This window comes from Gopherus flavomarginatus, chromosome 1 (genome assembly GCF_025201925.1).
Source record: "Gopherus flavomarginatus isolate rGopFla2 chromosome 1, rGopFla2.mat.asm, whole genome shotgun sequence".
NCBI lineage: Eukaryota > Metazoa > Chordata > Testudines > Testudinidae > Gopherus > Gopherus flavomarginatus.
The window spans coordinates 270,856,760-270,881,259 of NC_066617.1; the positions used below are offsets into that span (position 1 = coordinate 270,856,760).

The 24,500-nt window shown below is 45.1% G+C and overlaps 1 protein-coding gene across 2 annotated transcripts in view; it reads left to right on the top strand.

Annotated features, from left to right (window-relative positions):
* LOC127049582 (G-protein coupled receptor 183-like) overlaps positions 1–24,500 on the top strand; it is a 37,622-nt gene that overhangs the window by 5,307 nt on the left and 7,815 nt on the right. The gene's annotated exons all lie outside the window — the stretch shown is intronic.

Sequence of the window (24,500 nt, forward strand, 5' to 3'; positions counted from 1 at the left end):
GGCTGCTCCAGGGCTGGGGGCACTAGCCTGGGGCAGTGGCCGGCGGCTGCAGTGGGGGGCTCTGGACTGCGGTGGGGAGGTGGAAGGGACTGGGCTAGTTACTGCAGAATAAGTGTCCTCATAGAGAGCTAGTATGGACTAGCTATTCTGCATTAGCTATTCCAGGCTTTATCCCCATGTTGCCAAGCCCTAACTGTCACACTTACGCGCTGGGATGGGCAGGGGGAGTACAGAAGTAAAAAAAAAAAAAAGACCAAAAACCACAGTATAATATTTTTGCAAACAAAAGTCTCATGATTTTGAGGGGATCTCATTAATGATTATTGATCTTTTGAGGCTGGCAATATTGGTGGCAGGAGGGAGGAAATATGGCTTTCCCCTTTTAAGCTAATATGCCTCTTACTATATGGTGATATGGTGTAAATCAGGAATAACGCCATTGAAATCCCTGGAGGTGATACTGTGTGATATTCAGTGATCACTTGGTGCATTGCTTAAGGAGCTTGCAAGATAGCTGGTTTATTCGGTGTAAGGTTTCAACCAGCTGTGCATAACAACACCACGAGCTTCATAGCACCCTGCCCAGACTCTGGTTGGAAAACTTAGCCCTGAAAGGCACAATCCCCACTACCACACACTCCTATAAAACTCATGTGACAGGAGAATGAGATCTCTACATTTGAAATGCCTGATGGCAGTGACTGTTTCAATATCTGTCATGGTTACAGGCTACTTGCATTTCTGTCTCATTTCTGATCTCCCTGAGAGCATGTGCTCAGGGGTTATGTATTCTATGTCTTGGGGTAGGTTTTTTCTGTTCTCTCACTCTCATACCATGATCTGGGTACAAACCCCCTCTCTACTAACCACTTGGTACTGCGCAGAACCAACCTGACACCCACATTTCTTCCCTTCAGGAGCCAGTGACCAGAGCTATATAGTGATGAACAGCCTTCTAATAAGTATGTTTATTAGCAAAGGGAAGAGAGCATTAGAGAAAATGATTTAAAACACAGCCTACATGCATATTTAGACTAATCTAATCTTACATTTTACCATGTGCCAAGTTAGCGTTGGAGATGAGAAAGTGCTGCTAGACTCCTGGGTTCATCTCTCTTCATATGCAGGATATACAGCACCACAGAGAGGCCGATATCCAACGGAGAGTACTGGAAAAGATAGTAGAAAGGGATTGAGTGGACTGGGAGTCTTGTTGCCTGGTTTCTGTTCCTGGCTCTGCAATTAACCTGCTGTTTGACTTTTGACAAGTCACTTAACTTCTTTGTGCCTCTCTCTCTGTGTACAGAGCCTAGGCAATGGGACTCTAGGTATGGTCTGGCTGTCCCAGGACAAGCTTACAGGTTATATCAGCAGGGTGTGCAGAGAAGAGGAGAAAATAAAATAAGAGTTTCAGGTATTTTGACTGCAAATATTCAACTGCAAAGTCAAAGGAGGGGCTATAATAAGCATCTTTATCTAGCCCCTCCATATAGCAGCAAAAACTAGCTATCAAGCCATTGAAATCTCCAGTTGCCTCCATTCTAGTAAATGCTAATCTTACTGGCTTGCAGGAGTTGGTATTTAAGTCAGATCTGTTGAGGAGAATGAATCTATAGTTACAGTTAACTCAATTGAATGTTTTCTTTTAAATCTAATAAGATCATGACAATTGGGTCATCTCTAGTGAAACTGATTAAATAAATGATTTTTTAAGGTCAGTTCAAGTAGTCAGATGACTAGTGCACTGAAGAGATGGGAAATTTCTGGGGCTTTTGCATTTACCTCAACCTGTGAAAGTATTGCCCTTCTTGTCCTTTTGTATTCCCGTTTTCTGAGATAATATATGACTCATTCCAACACTGACTAATAAGGACATCTTGATACTCCAGAGTGAGTACATCTTTTTATAAATGGTGATAAGAAGTTTGGACAGTAATAATACACATTTTTAATAAAGGTTTCTAAATATAATATGAGAATTACTAGCCAAATATTAATTATTTAAATGTATTTGAGGTTGATCAACAATGTACGTTACTATACCAAATACAGAAGTGTTACATCATCTTAAATATGACTGTAGTAAGGAATTGTTTTTGTAGAGAAAAAAACAAGATAGAAACAGAACTAGATGTGAAGGGGTGGGTCTGTACGTCAAGAATATATACAATGTCAGCAAGCTAAATTCTGATATTGGAGAATCTGGTGGTGAAATTCTTTGAATAAAATATGAATGAAAAATAAAGTGGAAAGAGCCATCTGATTGAATATTTCTTAGGTATGCATCACTATAGTAGCAAAGCAACCATGGACATCTGCTACAGAATATGAATGTTGGCAGACAGCAAGAACACAAAATTCCTGAACCAATTTCCATGGTGCTCTAAACCACAGGACATGGGGCTAATGGGAGAGTTTAATGGACCGTGATATCTGTTGAATAACAAATATATAGAAAAACATCTCTTCAAAAAAGTTTCTAAATCATTCAATAGGACCAGTTCTTTGTTCTGTCTATTACTTAAACCTAAATCCTTCTTTTTATACTTAATAAAATCACTTTTGTTTATTAGTAAACCCAGAGTAAGTGATTAATACTGTGCATATCTCTGTATCAGTGTTACAGAGGGCGAACAATTTATAAGTTTACCCCATATAAGCTTTATACAGAGTAAAATGAATTTATTTGGGGTTTTGATCCCATTGATGGCTGGATTCAAGTAACCTGCTGAGCAGTTTTTAGTTAAAAGTCTGCAGCTTTGGGGATGTAGACCAGATCTGAGTCTGTGTTGCAGCAGGCTAGCATGTCTGGCTCAACAAGGCAGAGTTCTGGAGTCCCAAGCTGGCAGGGAAAATGGGCTCAGAGGTAGTCTTAGCACGTCAGGTGACAGTGCCAAGGGGGTCTCTGTGACCAAACCCATCACAGATATGATGCTGATGAATGCCATATAAGTACTTAGGCAAGTTGATGTAAATATTCTTTACCCATGTGAGTAGTGTCATTGAAGTCATTTGCAATTATCACGTAATAAGCAGTACTCATGTAAGTAGGCTTGCCAGAACAAGGTCAGTGTCAGTATTCTGAGCTGAGTTTTTTAGGGCAACAAGGTTGGTGGGGCTGGGGGTGGTATATTTTATTTGGCCAAATTCTGTTTCTATGCTTGAAAGCCTTCCTCTTTCACCAACATAATTTGCTCCAATAATAGATATTGCCTCCCTCAGCTTCTCTCTCTAATGTCCTGGCACTAAGGTGACCATATTTCCCAAAGGGAAAACGGGACACCCCCAGCTGCTTGCCTGAGTGCCCCCTCTCCCACGTGAGGCTGTTGCCTGTCCCTGGAACCCTGCCAGCCCCCAGCATGCTGGAACCCTGCCTCCCCACCAAGTCCTGTCTCCCCTCCACCCACTTTTGAAAAAAAAAAAGTTGGGACGGCCGGGACAGTGTTTAAAAAAAAGGGACTATTCCAGCCAAAATGGGACATGTGGTCACCCTACCTGGGAGGGACACAACACAATGTGTCTTAAACATTGAGCCTGATCCTGCAACTGCTCCATGCTCATAGCTCCCACTGAAGTCGAAAGATGTTCAGCTTGCATAGCCACTGCAGCATCAAGCTTGCAGCTTTTCATTGTTGCTGAATGGGATGTGGGTTCCTTGTTTTATTGTATTGTGTGGTTTTGATTTCTGAGTGCAGATCCACTTCTCTGAACATAGGCTCATGCAACCAAGAAAAGCTTAATTTTGCATTCTTCTTTAGAACCATCTCTCTCAACTGTCACATGTTCAGAAAATGCCGATGCATGGGCTGTTACAATTTTCTTTGATAGTTTTGATGGGGCATTGAGAAATGTCTTTGCTTGGCATTACAGTAACATGAGAGTTCCCTTTTGGTGCAGTCCCGTTTATTGACAAAGAATGTACAAAGTCCAGCGTCCTTGAACACAGGAGGAACCAGAACAAAGAGAGAGAGTTTCTTTGCTTACAGCCCCAAGCCTCTTTAGCCAGCATCAGATTCAGAAGCTCCTTCACCAGGCTTCTCTCATGTTACACACCATGCTTGTCCGCATTGCATCTGTATCTATCTCAGTCTGTCTTGCTTCTGTCTACACTTTCAGTCACTTCTTTACAGTCAACCTCAGTAAATGGTCTGGTTTAGCCCACTCCATAATAACAAGGTTTAACCCAACCCACAATAATAATATGGGGCTAAGATTTGGCCACTTTATATGACTACACTAGAAGTGACTACAGGCTCAGTGACTACTTTCCTCCGGGGAACCTAGGCAGAAACAGCCATAATTTGGTTGCTAAAGCTCTGGGGGCTGGTCTACACTAGGGGAGGGGATCGATTAAGATACGCAACTTCAGCTACATGAATAGCGTAGCTGAAGTCGAAGTATCTTAGATCGAGTTACCTACCATCCTCACGGTATGGGATCGATGTCCGCGGCTCCCCCTGTTGGTTCCGCTACCGCCGTTTGCATTGGTGGAGTTCCGGAGTCGACAGGAGCGCATTCGGGGATCGATATATCGCGTCTAGATGAGACGTGATATATCGATCCCCGAGAAATCGATTGCTACCCGCTGATACGGCCGGTAGTGAAGACGTACCCTGGGAATATTAGGAGGGAAACCAACAAACACTCCAGGCCCCAGAACACAAGAGTGGGGAAGTAAAGACATGTCTTAACATAATATTTAGCCAAATTACCATAACATCCCTGGATATTTAAGATAGTTAAAATCCCACTGAAGCCATTTCTATGTATGAGCCCTAAAAGGCATCATTTGTTATAATGTTTGCTAAAACAGTACAATACAGTAATTTAAAGCATCACTTTTTAATGGGTTGTATTCAGTAAATCATATTCCAGTCCTTGGCCTTGTGTATACAAGAAAGTTGCAGCAGTTCAACTAAACTGATTTTAGGTACAAGCTTCCTATGTAGGTGCTCTGAAATCACTTAACCCTTACTTAGGCTTTACCTTGTGTTGGTAAAATATGGAATTATCGATTATAAGCCAGGGTCAAACCAGTTGCACTGGTTTAACTAGATTAAGTTGAAATGGATTTACTTTAATTGATGCAATGTGTTTCATGTAGACAAGACCCTGGTGTTAGCTACCAAAAGATAGAGAAGATGGCTATAGTAAATGAACATTGACAGAGGAGAGTAATAATGATGACCTTAAGGAACCAGTTGATGTTTAAAAGCCTGAAATTTACAGCTATGGGTAATTCATTCAAAGCTCAGAGTAAGTGCAGTTAGGGCAGTGCAGGAAGGGGGTTGATAAGTCAGGAGTGTATATGTATTTGTGCATCCATGTGCCTGAAACAGCAGCTGTTGGGGAGCGGGAGGGTTGGTGATTGCAATGGAACAAGGAGCTAAACTCCAGTAACAACTTGGAGGAGGGGAGATATTATGTGGAACAAAAGTGGAAGAAGAGTGAGATGAGGTGTCAGCTGGGAACCAGAGAGGAAGGGGTGGATGGGATGGGAAGTGAAATTCAAGTGGGAAGCTGGGGAGAGCTGGATGGGGAACAGGCAACCTGGAGAAGGGGGTCAAGTGTGATTGCTGTTTGGCAGTGGGGGAAAGAGGAGGATTCGGATGAAGCTGTAAAGCATGGGAGGTTGTGGGGAGAGTTCGGTGGCACATGATGTTAGGGTGAAATGAGCATCAGGGACAGGAAGGAGCTGGAGGAAGGTACAGATCATTGGGACCTAAAGCAAGAGGTAGGAGGAAACACCAGAACAAAGGTTCTGCCAGAAAAAAAAAGGACAAGATTGGCTTAGAGAGGAGTGGGGGATGTGGAAGAACAAGGGACCATCAAGGAGACAACAACTAATCAGGGCATCTGTTAAAAAGGCTTTGGCACCATCAGGAATGCTAAACACTTTGATCTCAGTCGCTCACTGCAGTAGTGAATAGGAATAAGGAGTGGTAAAATGTAACCTTTCCTAGACAAAAAGGAATATCAACCTACTTAGGGTTTATTGGAAAAAATATTAAATTAAACGAAATAAAACCAATATTCCCAGAAAAGTCAGACTGCAGAACTGCCAAGTAGTTTCTTTGCAGTCTTGAGGTAATTTTTTTGTATGAACTGCAAAGCAAAAATGAAAAGTGAGAGATTTCTGAGCTGTAGTTTCTTGGCCATTTAGCACAGAAAAATATTTTAATTCCAGATTTTCCTTGCAAAATCCTTTTGGTACCTAGAGAACTTTGTGTCTAACTCGATCTTCAGTTTGCTTCAGTTCACTTTTAAAATGGTGGATTCTGTTTTATTTCCAACATACACTTAGTGCTTGTCTAGAGTGGAGAAATTTGTCCCCATGTAGATATAGCAGTGAAAATCCCTATTGTAGATCCACTGCTCCTGGACAAAATGGTGCTTGCTCCAGGTAAGTCATGTTTGTGCATGCCACATTTTACTCTGGTGAGCATTATAGTTGGCACTAATAGCACCATCTATTGTTAAGGTTGCACAACACTTTCCATTAGAAGAACCTGTTTTCAGTTATGTCTAACTTTGCCAGACTTTGACTGCATGTGCTGAAATTTTCCGTGCTGGTGTATGCCTGAGGGTGAATGTTTTTGAAAAGTTTCACTAAAATGATTTATCATTTCTCAGACCAAGATTAGGGGAAAATACAATGTTTTATCCATGTTACAAAAATCTTTACAACCATTTTTTTAGAAAATATTGCACCTCTATGCTTTGACGCAGGGACTTGTCTCCCCTAGTGTGAGGGATCTGTTTTTGCTGCCCAAACATGGCCAAGTAATAAGACTCACAAAAATTGCTTGATACAGTTTGTTAAAGTTTGGCACCTTAACTCCCCAAATATTCCACCTCTAAAGTCAAGCTCCATCCCAGAGCTTCAGAGTTTGAGCAGGACTTTCAGCATGATTGCCAGGGCAGGAGGGGGCAGCTGTCGTTTGATGCCAGGCACAGGAATTGAAAGCAAGGACACTGTCTCGTGCTTATCCTGCTGCTGCTCAGGCAGCATGGAGACAATGGAAAAAACAGCCTTGTTGAAATGCAGACACATGAGAAATCAGGGTGGGACAGAAATGATGTGGGGAATGGAGAGCAGGTGTCAGAGGGGTGAAAGAGCCAGTGGAGGGAGGGGGTTGGACAAGAGTCGGGGGAAGGGGCAGGGGCAGGAGCCAGGGGATGGGAATTTGGATAGGAGAAGAGAAGAGGAGAGGGCGTCTGGTGCTGAGAAATGGATGGTTGGAGAGGAACTGAGCAGGGAGATTGTAGGAGGTGGACTGGGGACACACAGAAGCAAAGCAGGGACAGGAGGATAGGGACAGGGGTCAGGAGCTGGGATGGGTCAGATAGATAAGAGGAGAAGGGGACAGATAGGGCCCACAGGAGCAGAACGGTCTATAACCACTGGAACAGATTCCCCAAATTTGAGTGAGTGGTGTAGCAACCTGGTGCATAGCATCGCAGCATCACTACTCAGGTTTGGCCCAGCTGCCCCTCTGTCATGGAGAGCAGCGCCCTGAACAGCCGAAAGAGGAGCAGCCAGTCCTGTTGGATTCACCCCAAGGCCAGTCCAGCCGCAGAGAGTGAACTGTATGACTGTTTATTGTTATTCATGAGAAGGTAGGGGCCCAGACATGTATGTTTGCCTGTGACAGGTTAATCCAACCCTTCTGAGCTCACTCACAATTGCAACTGAAATCGATTGGCGTTATGCATATAAAGTGGTATAAAAATGCTAACTACTCTGGAATATCGTACTCTAGAGCTCTCAAACTGGACAATCAAAATTAGTGGACACATTTGCAGTGTTGATCTTCATCTCTCTGTGCTTCAGTTCCTCAAATATAAAATGGGAATAATTCTACCTGTAAATTCCCATCTCACAGGGAAGACCTTAATACTGGTATTTTGAATTCTTGCCTTTGCATCCTGGGATTGCTTTTAAAGTAGTTTTTTGGATGTAATATATATGTATGGGGCACACAGCACTGGGGAAAAAAAAATCCCCTAGTATAGACAGAGCCTCAGTCCTCCACTGTTGATAAGCGTTTAACTGTCTTTGTCAGAAGAGTTCAACTATTTTTTATACCACAGGAATCAGATAATGAGAAACTTTCATCTTATTTCTATAGAATCAAAACTGAGTGTGTAAGTATTATTGCAGTGCAGGAATGACTAACTTTGGTGCTCACAGGAAGCAGTTATTTCATAACATGAATTTCTTTGGTATTTCTACAACTGGGGTGCCCAAACTTCGCTTAACTAAGGGCTGCCACTAATTTGCATAACATGGAGCCAACTGCAGCCACCTTTATCTAATACAGAGGCAAGGAGATCATAAGTCCTAGTATGCAATATGGCCTATCTGCTAATGCTCAGATAGAGCACAGACCTGTATTCTCTGCAGCCCACACAGCTGTATTAAAGGTGAGAGGGGTCAAGGGCCACATTGTAAAACTGTTTTGAGTTGCACTGCAGCAGCCTTTAATTTTCAAGAGACAAGGTGGGTGAAGTAACATCTTTTATTGGACCAACTTCTGTTGGTGAAAGAGACTTGCCGTCAAGCTTACTGTAGAAGGGTGGGACCGGGGCTCAACCCTCCCTGAGGGCAGAGGGGAGCCACACCGGCTCACCACACTCTGTCGGCCCGGGTCCTGCCCTTTGCTTCCGGGCTGAGCGACAATACACGGTCACTTGGGGCTCCGGCCTACGGCAAGGCGGAGCAACAACACACAGTTAATTAGGAGCCCAGGCCTTCTGCTGCAAGCCTGAGCAACGGTATACAGTCAGTTAGGAGCTCAGGCCCTTTGCCTCAGGGCCGAGCAGCAATATACAGTCACTTAGGAGCTCAGGCCTTCTACTGGAAGGCTGAGCAGCAATATACGGTCTGTTGGGAGCTCCGGCCCTCGGTCTCAGGGCTGAGCAACAATATACAGTTATGTCATAAACAGATAAGTAAGAGTTAATAGAACAGAAGTACTTCATCTCTCTTTTGCCTGTAAAGGGTTAACAAGATCAGTGAGCCAGGCTGTCACCTGACCAGAGGACTAATCAGGGGACAGGATACTTTCAAATCTTGAGGGAGGGAAGTCTTTGCGTGTGCTGTTAGAATTTGGTTGTTGTTCACTCTGGGGGCTCAGAGGGACCAGACGTGCAACCAGGTTTCTCTCCAATCTCCCCGATACAGGCTCTAATAAGTTCAGAATAATGAGTACTAGGTAGATAAAGTGAGTTAGGCTTATGGTTGTTTTCTTTATTTGCAAATGTGTATTTGGCTGGAAGGAGTTCAAATGTGTATTTGGCTGGAAGGATTTTAATTTGTACTTGAATACTTAGGGTAGGAGGGTATTCCCAGTGTCTATAGCTGAAAGACCCTGTAACATATTCCATCTTAAATTTACAAAGATAATTTTTACTGTTTTTTTCTTTCTTTAATTAAAAGCTTTTCTTGTTTAAGAACCTGATTGTTTTTTTATTCTGGTGAGACCCCAGGGGACTGAGTCTGGATCCACCAGGGAAATGGTGGGGAGAAAGGAGGGAAGGGGGGAGAGAGAGGTTATTTTCTCTCTGTGTTAGGATTACTGTCTCTCTCAGGGAGAGTCTGGGAGGGGGAGAGAGGAGGATGGGGGGAGGGTGCATTTTCTTCTCTGTTTTAAGATTCAAGGAGTTTGAATCACAGTAATCTTCCAGGGTAACTCAGGGAGGGGAAGCCTGGGAGAGGCAACGGTAACGGAAAGGGTTTACTTTCCTTGTGTTAAGATCCAGAGGGTCTGGGTCTTGGGGGTCCCTGGGCAAGGTTTTGTGGGGACCAGAGTGTACCAGGCACTGGAATTCCTGGTTGGTGGCAGTGCTACAGGTTCTAAGCTGGTAATTGAGCTTAAGGGAATTCATGCTGGTACCCCATCTTTTGGATGCTAAGGTTCACAGTGGGGAATTATACCATGACAAGTTAGGTGGGGGCTCAGACCCTCTGCTGCAGGGCTGAGCAACAATACACAGTTAATTAGGGGCCCAGCCCTAGGTTTGGGCGGGGCACCAAATGCAGTGGCATAGCTCAGCCCCTCTGCTGCAGGGCTGAGCAAACAAACAGTCTAGAAGCCCAGGCCCTGGGGCAGGGCGGGGCAATACGCAGCTCAGGTGTATAAAGCCCAGGCTCTGGCTCAGGGCAGGGCAGCAAGCGATTCAGGGCTCAGGCCCTTCAGGAGGGGCTGAGCAAACAACCAGTCTGCGTGGCCTCCTCAGGCCAGGGGGGAGGGGGAGTCTGCCACCCTTGGAAGGGTGGCAGGGGGACTGCAGGCCCTCCTACCCCACTGCGTTCCAGCCTGGGGCCCTAGCAGCGGCAAGGATTCGCTGCAGTCAGTGGGAAATCCTGGCCGCAACACACTGACATAGGCTCAGGTATGTCTACAGCCTGACTGGGGTCGGCTACCCCTGGGCCACTTCCAAGCTCCCCCTCGCTGGGTACCTGCCATCCGCCGGCACCGTCCGGTGGGTCCCAGAGCATAGGTTCCTCAGGATACCAGGCATCGGGAACTCCCGGCCATTCCTCTGTGTACTAGGTGTGGGGTGGCTCAGGTGGCTCCTCTAGATGCCGGGCGTCAGGAAGTGCAGGCAGCTCCTTCGGGTACTGAGCACGGGGCAGGTCAGGCCAGCGCTCCTCCGGGTACCGAGCATAGGGGAGGTCAGGCCAGTGCTCCTCCGGGTACCAAGCACGGGGCAGGCTGGGCCCGGCAGGAGCTCAGGCATCAGCATCTGTCCTCTCTGGCAGCCTCCTTCCAACTGAGCGCGGGACCCGGGCTTTTATACTTCCTGTCCCGCCCCTTGACTTCCGGGGGGCGGGGACAGGTGGGGGTGGCTCCGCCCACTGCTGTGCCTGTTCTGGCTTGTCCCTCTCCGGCACGGTGGGGAGTGAGGCCTCCTCACTACACTTACACAGAGCTCTTCCTCAGGTCTGGGAAATACTCAATTTTCAAGATCTTGTGCAGGAACATTTTGGATTTTATATAAAATCAGCTCCATCACTACCTTGCAGCATTGCCAGCTTTTGCAATGTCTTTGTGAATCTTCTGATTTTGATCACAATTTTCAGAGTCTTGCTGCAAACACAAAGAAAGGATGGTTAGAAACAACTTTTAAAATTTTATTTTAGATGGTCTAAGGCTGCAATGTTTGGATTTGGATCCAGATTAGGTTTCAATGGTGCCAAAATCTCAGGTGCTGTTCGAGTGAGTTTTTTCTCAGCAAATGGCAATGAGAGCTGCTGTTCCTGGTCGATTTTCACGATCTTGAGCAAAAATCTCCCAGATACTGTCCTCCCAAGATTTCTGCAACCAGATCTGAAAAAAGGCTGCCTTCGAGTTTTGGTTTTGTCACAGATCCAGAGTTTCAAATCTGATAAATCTTTGTCCTTTCCCTTTGAAATTTGAAGTATTTGGATTTGAGATTCCGATTCTGGCTATTCTCCAGGTTTACTGCAAAAGTTTTTTGTTAGAAGTAAAAAAGTGAAAGAGGAAGAGAAAGAAGAGACAAGACTAAGATGGAAAATATCTTGTACAAACTTCCAGCTGTCTCTTGACACAGTATTACTACAGTATTTGACAAGTTAGCTAGAGATGAGTATGAGCCAGCTCCCCCGGATCCAAAATACCCTTGAGTTTTGGGGAATCCTGTTTGATCTGAACTAATTTACTGTGGTCTGAATCAAAATCCTGGGTCAAAGCACACCCAAATGTAGGGTGAGTCTTTATCCGTTTCTCAGCATGGGACCTTGGACCAACTCTGATATTAACAGTCACAGCCTGGAACCACTTGTACAATAAAGCTAATCTTATGTTTACATATAGTCTTCAGTACATATGGATCTCAAAGCACTTCATATATTTTTCTAGCTGATTATACAAATCCTCTTCATCCACAAATAAAGTACAGCCACCGGCGATGAACAATAACAACTGTTAATATTGCATTATGTTATGTTCACAGCATACACACAGAGAAAACAGAACAAAGAATTCTTCTGGAAGGTGCAACATAGCATGACTTTATTTCTTAGAATTCTGGACCCTAGACCACAGCAACCACAACAGAGAGACAGACATAGCTGGCTGCTGCCTAAAGCAGAAAGGCACAACTTAACTCACCTTGCTCCAGGCTGGCTCTTCCCAGCCTGCCCAAACCCCAGACAGATACAGATCACGCGGCTTTCCCAGAATTCCATAATCTGCAAACAGGACTCTTACAAAGTAAAATCATAGCTTATATTTTTAACACAGTGTTCAATCCGCCACACACTAAACTGAAACAACAAAAAATGTAGGTAGCAGAACGTAACTGTCTTAAACAAGCTCAGAGAAGGGCTAAAAAATCAGATCAGAGTAATTGGAACATGGATGAAACTAGTTGAAGGCAAAAGGTTCAGATCACTAACAGTCAGATCATTGCATAATACCCTTGTACATGGCCATCATCTTGAGCCATATCCCATCATCTCCATTAAAGTTCTTTTAATGATAAATTGGTATTAATTGGTTGGAAACAGACTTATAGTGTCCTCCATAGGACTTCTCACAGTGTAATAAATGGTATCACTTTTCGGTGAGATTGGTACCACCACAAGCAGGAGGGTCAGACATGCAAATAGCTGTTCCAAAAGTCAGACGGTGTTATTTGCACCAGGTCCGAATCTGGCCCTCTTGTAATACATCTCAAAGTTTATTCATAATGAGACATGCTCCGTACTTTATGAACTTTGGTGAGGCTGCCGCAAATAGGTGGAGCTTACTTTCACTATTATAACAAAGTACCTGTTGATCGGCACATGGGACCATGTTTTGTTCAAAAGAAGAAGCCACTTCCTTTGACTTGCTTTATTTTTTTTAATAAAGCAGAAACGATTTTTGTTTTTCGTTTTGTTTTTGCAATTCCTCTTTTACTCCAGTGCCGGGCAACATTGTACGTGTACGCGCTTGTGAACAGCTCCTTCTGCTCATCATTTAGTTCTTTATTCTACTTTCTAGGTTGAGTTTGCCCAAACAGATGAGCCTCAGGGCCTTCCTTGCCCTTGACAAAGGCACTCCCATACCATCTGACTCAGGGATAACTTGTTTTGCTCCTGCACCTGTTGAAAGGAAAGCATTTCACAAACACAGGCTAAAACCACAATTTCATCTCTGCTCTCTCATCTTCATCTGATTTCTGATCTGAGGCACACTGCTCCATAACAGAGGTACTACAGAGCATAATGTTCACAGTGGCGTTCAGCAAGCACAAAGGGGCATTTTCAGTAATCATTGATTGTGGGACTAAACAATACCATTAGCATCATATATCAAAGATTCATAGATTCCAAGGCTAGAAGGGACCATTGTGATTATTGAGTCTGACCTCCAGCCACAGAACACAAGCCATCAAACTTCCCCAAAATAATTCCTAGAGCATAGCTATTAGAAAAATATGCAATATGGATTTAAAAATTGTCAGTGATGGAGAATCCACTACAACTCTTGGTAAATTGTTCCAATGGCCATTACATTCACTGTCAAAAATTTACCCTGATTTACAATCTGAATTTATCTAGCTTCAACTTCTAACCATTGGATCATGTTACATTTTTGCTAGATTGAAGAGCCCATTATTAAATATTTGGTCCCACGCAGATATTTATAGACTGCAATCAAGTCACCCCTTATCCTTTTTTTTGTTAAGCTAAATACATTGAGCTCTTTGAATCTATTACTATAAGGCATGTTTTCTAATCCCTTAATCATTCTCATGGCTCTTCTCTGAAGCCGCTACAGTTTATCAACCTCCTTCTTCAATTGTGGATACCAGAACTGGACACAGGTTTCAGAGTGGTAGCCATGTTAGTCTGTATCAGAAAAAAAAACAGGAGTACTTGTGGCACCTTAGAGACTAACAAATTTATTTGATCATAAGCTTTCGTGGGCTAAAACCCACTTCATCGGATGCATGCAGTGGAAAATACAGTAGGAAGATATATATACACAGAGGACATGAAAAAATGGGTGTTGCCATACAAACTATAATTAGAGTAATCAGTTAAGGTGGGATATTATCAGCAGGAGAAAAAAATTATAGTGATAATCAGGATGGCCCATTTCCAACGGTTGACAAGAAGGTATGAGTAACAGTGTGTGTGGGGGCGGAAATTAGCACGGGGAAATAGGTTTTACTTTGTGTAATGACCCATCCACTCCCAGTCTTTATTCAAGCCTAATTTAGTGGTGTCAAGTTTGCAAATTAATTCCAATTCTGCAGTTTCTCATTGGAGTCTGTTTTTTAAGTTTTTTTGTTGGAGTATTGCGACTTTGAGGTCTGTAATCGAGTGATTAGGGAGGTTGAAGTGTTCTCTGACTGGTTTTTGAATGTTATAATTCTTGACATCTAATTTGTGTCCATTTATTCTTTTGCGTAGAGACAGTCCATTTTCGCCAATGTACATGGCAGAGGAGCATTGCTGGCACATTGGTAGAAGTGCAGGTGAACAAGCCTCTGATAGTGTGGCTGATGTGATTAGGTCTTAGGATGGTGTCCCCTGAATAGATCCTGGACACAGTATTCCAGCAGTGGTTGCATCAGTGCCAAATACAGAGGTAAAATAACCTCTCTATTCCCATTCAAGGTTCCCCTGTTTATGCATCCCAGGGTCTCATTAGCTCTTTTCACCACAGCACATTATTGGGAGCTCATGTTCAGCTGATTATACACCACGACCCACAATTTTTTTCAGAGTCACTGCTTTCCAGGATAGAGTCCTCCATCCTGTAAGAATGGACTACATTCTTTGTTCCTAGATGTATATATTTACATTTAGCCCTATTAAAAATCATATTGTTTGCTTGCACTGTTTACCAAATGATCCAGATCGCTCTGAGTCAGTGACTTGTTGTCATCATTATTTACAAACTTTTGTATCAACTTCAAATTTGCCAGTGATGATTTTATGTTTTTTTTCAGCTTATTGATAAGTAATGTAGGGCCAAGAACCAATCCCTACAGGACTCCATTGGAAACACACCCACTCAATGATGGTTCCCCATTTACAGTTACATTTAGCCAGTTTTTAATCCATTTAATGTGTGCCTTTACCCTTTTTAAAAATTGGCACATTAGTTTTTTTCCAGTCTTCTGGAACTTCCCCAGTGTTCCAAGACCTATTGAAAATCAACACTAATGGTCCGTAATCTCCTCAATCAGCTCTTTTAAAACTCTTGGATGCACGTTATCTGGACCTGCTAATTTAAATATGTCTCACTTTACAAGCTTACGTTTAACATCCTATTTAACATCAACATTGTTACAATTTCAACAGGGCTTCCAGGTCACAGGTCTGTTGCAATCTTTTATTAAAAACATATTTTGTTATATTAGTTGTGCATAGAATAACTGAATTATAACAAGAGTCCGGTGGCACCTCATGCCCAAATAAATCTGTCTTTAAGGTGCCACCGGACTCCTCATTGTTTTTGTGGATTCAGACTAACACGGCTACCCTGATACTTGAATTATAACAGGAAGGTTTCATATGCCAAGAAAGTTCCTACTATGAATTGTCACTGCACAGTATCACACAATGAAAGTTATATATTCTACAGAGAGCAAGAGAAATCATGCTGTCATCACTCAAAGTTTAATCTTGCCAGGTACTGAGCAACTTTTGTAAACTGCTGAGACACTCTGTCTCCCACTGACTTATGGAACCAAACCTTCTCTTTACTCCATCAATGTTAACTATCTGAGTAAGGAAAGCACAATTTATGCTGTGAAATGTGGGTGAAATCCTGGCTGTATCAAAGTCAATGGCAAAACCCACATTGACTTCAGTGGCTCCAGAATTTCAACTTTTGAAAACACATTATGTGAACAAAATATTAAGGCTTCACAATTAATTAATCAATCAATCAATTGATACTCATTAAGTGCCAAAGTTATGGTTTCAAGTGCACCTTAACTCTGTTTCCTGATGGGTGTGTACAGTATAAAATAGACTTTCGTTATATAGTCACAGATTTCTTCTGAAATATAATTTAATAGATTATTTATTGTACAACATTCTTGTAATTTTTATGCTTCTATTCTTGCAGTATTTTCATTGTCTCACATATTACAGCACAGTACAAATAAAAACAACAATATATTTACTGACAGAATTTGTATATGGTAAGTTTCCTTCTCACTAAGATATGGGTTTTTCAGAATTTAGTCAGCAGTTAATCAACCACCAGCAGACTCTTTCTTAGATTCAATACCATGATGAGGCATTTAACTACAAAAACATCTTAGTTAGGAAGATGAAATAAATGGCATATACACTGCAAATTTTCGATATTACTCTGAGCCGTAATATGTAACCTCCATTGTATTAATTTGTGTTGAATACCATTAACTGTTCAGTTTTTATATAAATGACTCATGGATCCTGTCATAGACAGAGTACTACTTGGTAGTAAAAGATGTTACATATAGGCACCTAAGTTTGTACATAAAATGATATATTGTATTTCAGAAGTGCTATGTGGAGCATGTAATTAACAACTGTATCATGCTGTATGTGCACAAAGGGGCAGAAATAAGGTTGCATTTGTAATCTTCACTTTGACATTTCATGACTCGAGTAATTATCATGCAACCATAATGTTCTCTCCATGCAATTTTTTGTCTAGAACTTCCTGCTTTGCAGGGAGGATTTTAAAAAGACAAACAAAGAGAAGAGTTTTACTCTTTTTAATTTTAAAGTTCTGCTGACTTGCCCAAAATTCTAGAAGCGCAGTATTTCGCTAGCCATCACACAAATGCCTGGCTCGCATGCACCTTGGCATAGCCATGGGGGAGATTTCTTCTTCTGCAAACTTTCAGAGGTATGCAACTGTGGAAAGTGCTCTCCTCAGCTGTAAAGTTCCTAAGGTTCCTCAGCTTCCTAAGATGTCTCCCTTTAGCCCTGCCTTATAAACGGTACAGGAATCCTCTCCCTTGCCCCTTAAAAGATATGCAGTTCCTAGAGACAGCATTCCTGAAATGCCCTCAGAGCTCACACCTCAGCTTCCACCCACCTTATACAGTATGCAGCAGCTCCTCCAACCCCTCATTCTTTTAATTTTCACTACACCGATAAGTTAGCCACAACCCTGGGAGCAGTGAGACAATGATTAATAAAGCAACAAGCCCTGCTCCAAAATATTTTGTATTATGGCAGCACCTAGAGGTCCAGACCCTGTTGTGCTAGGTCCTATACAAAAGAACACAGAGACAGTTCCTGCCTCAAAAAGCTTACAATCTAAATAGGCAAGTCAGACTAAGTGTGGGAAGGAAAATAGCCAGAGGTGCAGTGATTTACCCAAGCTCAAACAGCAGTTCAAGTAGAACAGCCAGGAATACATCCCAAATCTCATGACTTCCAGTCTAATGTATTAGCCACTAGACCAGGGGTAGGCAACCTATGGCACGTGTGCCGAAGGCGGTACACAAGCTGATTTTCAGTGGCACTCACACTGCCTGAGTCCTGGCCACCGGTCCGGGGGGCTCTGCATTTTAATTTGATTTTAAATTAAGCTTAAACATTTTAAAAACCTTATTTTCTTTACATACAACAACAGTTTAGTTATATATTATAGACTTACAGAAAGAGACCTTCTAAAAACATTAAAATGTATTACTGGCATGCAAAACCTTAAATTAGAGTGAATAAATGAAAACTCGGCACACCACTTCTGAAAGGTTGCCAACCCCTGCACTAGACCATTCTGTCACTCATACTTGCAAATGTTCTGCTCCTATGCAGAATAGAACTGTCAAATCAAAGTCAATTTTCCACTGGAACACAAAAGCACATCCTGTCTCTAAAGAATCACCAAGCATCACAGTTATTTATTCTGTGAACAGGCGAGTGGAATGCCCACTTAGGGCTGTAGGAAGTTTCCTCTCCATTTGCACAGCCTCCTGCAGCTGCTTCTTTCTCTTTTCTCCAACATATTTTGCTGTCTGTCATTCTGAACGTGCTGGTTGCTTTGGTCTGTTGATGACACACACTCCTAAAATAATAGAATTAATAATACCCAGCATGTATCTAGCACTTTTCATCAGTCGTTTTCAAAGCGCTTTGCAAAGGGGTCAGCATTATTATACCCAGTTTACAGTTGGGGAAACTGAAGCACTAATTAGCTTCACTATAATTAGGTGTAACCACAACTGGACTAGAATAACTGAAGGAAGCAGGCTCGTGTCAAGGCTTACTTAGCAGATAAATCCTACTGAAACCCTATTTTGAAGACTTAAATGGGACTTAGGTAGTACACAAGTCTTGTGCTGATATTTCCACAGGTGTACATTTCACCGTAAGAATGGGAAGAGATGCTATGATCCCCTAATACTCAAATTGGTCAGTATTTCCATTACAGATCCTCTTTCAGGAGTTTGCAATTTGCTAAAAATATTCTCCAGGCTCAAACGTGGCATGCAAAAATTCTCAGCCATTCATTTATGATTATTAAATTTTTAAAAAAATATGTTGACTGGGTTTTAACACATTTTCATTGTTCAACCTCCAGATATGTACTCAAAAAGGGGCAGATCCGACAGAGAGCTTTGAGAGTTTATACCAGCTGAGAGTTTACTCAAAACTGTCTTCCTTAAATTAAATGTTGTAGTTGAATAGGCTGTAAAAAAAGGTTATTAATCTTCCATAACTGTTGTTCTTTGCAATGTGTTGCTCATTTCCATTCCCATGTAGGTGTGAGCATGCCATGTGCATTGCTGCCGGAAAGTTTTCCCTCAATGTCATCTAACGGGTTGGCTCTGGTGCCCCCTGGAGTCGTGCCCTCATAGCACCGGTATAGAGGGCCCTGCCAACCCACCTCCACCTCAGTTCCTTTTTGCTGGCTAAGTCCAATGGGGGTGGGGTGGGGTTGGAATGGACATGAGCAACATATCTCGAAGAACAACATTAACGGAAGGTTAGTAACTTTTTTCTTCTTCAAGTGCTTACTCATGTCCATGCAAATGTATGTGATTCTCAAGCAGATGTAGGAGGAGAGTTCAGAGTTCATTAATGAACAGATTGTAGCACTGCTCTGTCAAATCCAGCATTGTTTCTGGCCTGCTGAGTGATGGCATAGTGCAATGCAAAAGTGTGGACTGGCGATCACGTAGCCACTCTACAGATGCCCTGGATTGGGACCTGTGCCAGGAATGCAGCTGAAGATGCATGTGGCCTTGTGGAATGTGCCGCTAGGGTTGGGACAGGGACCTTTGCTAGGTCATAGCATGTGCAGATACAAGAAGTGATCCACAATGAAATTCTCTGAGCTGATATTGAAAGACCTTTCCTCCTGTTCACCACCGCCATAAAGAGTTGAGTAGTTTTCCAAAACGATTTAGTCCTTTTTATGTAGAAGTGAAGCACCCATCTGACATCTAGTGAGTGGGGTCTTGGTTTGACCATAGGTACTGACTCCATGGGTGCTCCAGACCTGGACCACCCATGGGGAAAAAATGGTGGGTGCTGAGCAGTGTTCCCGCTAATTTTTCCCACCCATGTAGGGAATGAATTTTGTTATGTGCACCAATATGGAGGTGATGTGTGACAAATCATCTTTATATTGGTGCACATAACAAAATTCATGTGGTGGGGATGGGGCCGAGGGATTCGTAGTGTGGGAGGGGGCTCAGGGCTGGGGCAGAGGGTTGGGGTCCAGAGGTGTGAAGGCTCCAGCTGAGGGTGTGGGATCGGGGGTGGGGCTGGGGATAAGGGGCTCAGGGCTGGGGCAAAGGGTTGGGTGCAGATGAGGGCTCCAGCTGGGAGTGCAGACTCTGGGGTTGGGCAGGGGATAAGGGGCTCAGGGGCAGAAGGTTGGGGTGCAGGGGTGTGAAGGCTACGGCTGGGAGTGTCGGATCAGGGGTGGGGTTGGGGATAAGGGGCTCAGGGCCAGGGGCGGCTCCAGGCCCCAGCATGCCAAGAGCGTGCTTGGGGCGGCATGCCGCGGGGGGCGCTCTGCTGGTCACTGTGAAGGCGGCAGGCGGTGGACCTTCCGCAGGCGTGCCTGTGGAGAGTCTGCTGGTCCCACGGCTCCGGGACTCTGCAGGAGGTCCACTGGAGCCGCCTGCCAGCCTCCTGGCGACTGGCAGAGCGCCCCCCACTGCATGCCACCGTGCTTGGGGTGGCGAAATGTCTAGAGCCGCCCCTGCTCATTGCTGGGGTAGAGGATTGGTTGCGGGGGTGAGGGATCCGTGCAGACTCTGGGGTGGGGCCAGGGATGAGGGGCTCAGAGCTGGGGCAGAGGATTGGATGAAGGGAGTGAGGGCTCTGTGCAGATTCTGGAGTGGAGCTGGGGATGAAGGGTTTGGGGTGAAGGAGGGTGGTCTGGAGCTATGACGGGGAGAGAGGACTCCCCCAAGTACTCTCTCCCCACAGCAGCACTTGGGTTGTGGGGAGGGGAGGAGTGCTGGGGCTGCAGGATAGGTACCCCTCTCCCAGCCCCAGCAGGTCTGAGCTGTGAGAGGGCCGCCTCGGCCATGCCTGGGTCCGGGCCGGGCTGCTCCAGAGTTGAGACAGGCCATGCTGCCCCGACCGCACCTGGGTCCAGGCCAGGCCTGGGTTCAGTCTGGGCCAATCAGGCCACAGCTGGGCCCGACCCTGATGCTCTGGCTCCACCGCCCTGGCCATGGCAGGTCTGGGCCGCAGGCTGAGATAGGGCCAGGGCCAGGGGAGGCACACCCTTCCCGTGGCAGGTTGGGGGTTGGGCCAGATGAAGGCTAGGGGAGAGGTGCCTCTCCCCCAGCTGGTTCCCGGGCAGGTTCCCTTAGAGCCTGCATGGCACTAAATAGGCTGCTGCACGGCTGTCCAGATTATAGGGAATTTAGGTGCTGAGCACGCACTGGCAGCCCCCCTATCAGCATCTTCTCCTCCCCACAGCACCTCCTGCCTGCAGGTGGGCCCTGCTGATCAGTGACTCCTCCTCTCTCCCAGCACATCCCACAATCAGCTGTTTTGTGGCATACAGGAGACTGGGGAGTGAGGGGCAGGAGCGAGAATGCGGCACGCTCAGGGGAGGGGACAGAATGGGGAAGGAAAAGGTGGGATGGGGGTATAGTGGGGGTGTGGCATTGAGGGAAGGGGTGGAGTGGGGGTGGGGCTTGGAGCAGAGCCGGGGGGTCGATTACCCCCCGGCACAATGAAAAGTTGGTGCCTGTGGGTCTGACCATTGATCAGCCAGTCACTGAGATAGAGGTAAACCTGAACCTTTTGCTTCCTAAAGATGGCTGTGACAACTGCAGGCTGAATGGGAACAGGGCAAACTGGTAGTGTACCTGGTTCACAATGAATCGGAGGAATTTCCAGTGACCTTGGAAGACTGAGATATGAAAACTAAGTGTCCTTCAAGTTGAGGGTAGCATACTAGCCCATGGATCCAGGGAAAGGATAATGGAGGTCAAGAAGACCATGTGGAAATTCAGCTTCTTCATGAAATTGTTGAGGTTTCGCATATCCAGGATGGGTCTGAACCACCACGGGCCTTCGAGATTAGGAAATAGTGGGAGTAGAATCCTCTGCCCCCTTAGCTCCAGAGGAACCTTCTCTACCACTCCCATTTGCAGGAGTGTTTGAACCTCCTGGATTAGAAGTTGCTTGTGAGAAGGGTCCCTGAAGAGGGACGAGGAGGGAGGGTGGGAAGGAGAAGAAGAACTGAATTGCAGGGTGTATCCTAGTCCTATCACACGTAGCACCAGTGGTCTGAGATGATATGGGCCCACACCCAATAGAAGCATGATAACCGGTCCACAAAAATTGGGGAAGGTGGATCCAGACACTGTCTTGGTATGCTGTCCTCAAACATACCCTCAAAAGCTTTATTTAGACCCCAACGATTGTCTGGTGAGGCCAGACCCGTGGGCTGATGAGAACTGGAAAGGAAGCCTCCCTATAGCTCCTGCCCTGCCTCTTATTGTAGTCCTGCTTTGACTGAGGCTGATAGAAATGGGGCAATGGTTGGGGCTTAAAATTCTTCCTCATAGGAGCTGGTGTGTGCAAACCTAGAGATTTTAGGGTAGTCCTAGAATCCTCTAAGCTATGGAGCTTTGAATCTGTTTGCTCTGAAAAGAGCAATGTGCCCTCAAAAGGGAGGCCCTGGGCAGTTTGCCGGACCTTGTAAGGGAGGCCCGAGGCCTGTAGCTATGAGCTTCTTCTCATGATCACAGTGGAAGCCACAGTTTGAGCAGCAGAGTCCGCTATGTCCAAGGCTACTTGAAAGAATGCTTTTGTCACCACTCCCCCTTTCTCTACTAGAGCCGAGAATTTGTCCCTGGACTCCTGTGATAACAACTCTTTGAACTTGGACATCACGCTCCAAAAGTTGTAGTAGCAGCAGCTCAAGAGCACCTGTTGGTTGGCAATCTGAAGTTGGAGCCCTCCCAGTAGAGTATACATTCCTGCCCAGAGATCCAATTTTTTGATATCTTTGGCCTTGGGGGAAGGTCCTTGCTGCCCTTGTCTCTTCCGTTTGTTGGCTGCTGTCACCATTAACGATCTCAGCGGAGGACAAAGATATAAAAATTCAAACCCTTTTGTACAGACAAAGTACTTATTTTCCATCCTCTTTGTTGTGGGTTGCAGCAAGGCTGGTGTCTTTCAGAAGGCCTCAATGAGTTCTAGAATGACATCATTTGGGGCAATGCCACTCATGACAGACTGGAAGAGGCCATGATGTCCATCAAGGCATGGGAGGTTTCAGATATATTCTCTACCCAGACCCCCAGGCTTTGAGAAACTATTCTGAGGAGCTCCTGGTGAGCCCCAGAATCATCCCAAGAGGGCTCAATCAAGTGCCTGCTACCGTCTCATCAGGTGAGGAAGATGACAATGCCTGTATGGGTACAAGGCCTTGTTCTCCCTTGGCCCTGGAAGGATCCAGCGGGACTGAATTCTGGGATCCCTTGCTGGGCCTGGTACTGGCTTGAGGTTTCTGCACCAAGGATGGTGGCGAGGGGAGCTCTACAAGCCGAAGCAATAGAGAGAATGATCTCCTCCACTGTGACCCCTCGACTGGTTGAAATGCTTAGGGCTTCAAGAAGGGCCACCAGCATTTGCCAGTGTGCTGGCCAGGCCATTGGCAGGAACCCTTGGCTCATGTCGGCCATCAGGTAATGGTAGTTGGATCAAAGCAGTTTCCTGTGGGAAGTATAAGACTCCAGTACTGACCGGTACCAGAGAGCAGAAGAAGGCAAACGGCTCTCTGCCATCATTGCTGGTTTCCCTTTCAAAGGCTCCTGAGGCCTCTATGCTGCAGGAGCTCTTGCTTCTGGTGCCAGTTCATGCCTGGGGGATGGCAGTACTGGGTGTGATGGTAGCTTCTTTGCTGCCTCGATTGCCTCTGGCATAGATAGTAGTGCCAGAACTGTATCCTGATGGTTTGGTCCCTTCCTGGGGCCGGAATCAAAGGTACTATGCTGGCAGCTGTTGAGTCTGAGTGGCCTGGCATGGATCGCACTCTGCTGACTTCCCTGTGAGCAGCAGACCTTGGAGTTGGTGAGTGGCCCCGTCCATCTTCTGCTGTCTCCTCCTCAGCACCGATGATTGGGAGCAGGCTGAGAGTCCTGTTGAGGTGTGGACCTCCTCTGCACCGGAGATGCCTGATGGTGCTGAGAGTTCCAGGACACAGAAGAAGAGTCCTTTCTCGGTGCTAGATTGGCAGAGCAGTGCTGTCTGTCCCTCAGAGAAACCAGAGAGCTTCTCACCAAGGTGGAGGTGCTCAGTGTCGAGTCAGCATGGTTCAGCTCTGATGGGGGACAGAGAGCTGCCTCCATAAGAAAGAATTAGAGTCTTTGATCCCTGTCCTTGGTATGGGGCTTGAACTCCTTACAGAACCTGCAGTGTTGGTCAATGGGACTCCAAGGCAGCTAGAATGGGCATGGGCTTGTGGCAAGCCACACACAGCTTAAACTCCAGGGACCAAGGCATGCCCAGATATTGAGTAAGGAGGAACCCCAGTAAGCAGGGTTCCAATCTACTAAATGAACTAAATTCCAACCACTATAGAGAACTATATACAGGTAGAGAAAACTAAAGTCCACTGAGAGAAATACTTGTGTGAATGCAAGGACAAGCTGAAGTTCCAGTGACCCTCACAGGCAGCAAAAAGGAACTGAGGAGGAGGCAGGTTGCAGGGCCAGATATGCCAGCGTTACGAGGGCGTGACTCCACAGGGCACCAAAACCAATCCGACAGGTACCAATGAGGGAAAACTTTCTAATGTGTGCACTTACACTGGAATGGACATGAGCAAGCACTGGAAGAAGAACAGCGCTGACATCCTTTGTTTTTTTCAAAATAAAAGTTGGCTAAGATGTACAGATTTTAAAAGCCACTACAGGGCAAGCACAGTTATTTCCCCAAAAGTTGTTCACATCAAGAACACTACACCATTTGCTGCTAAATGCCTGTCACACTGTGTAGTAAGTTAATACAGACTGCACGCTTTTATTAGTACAAA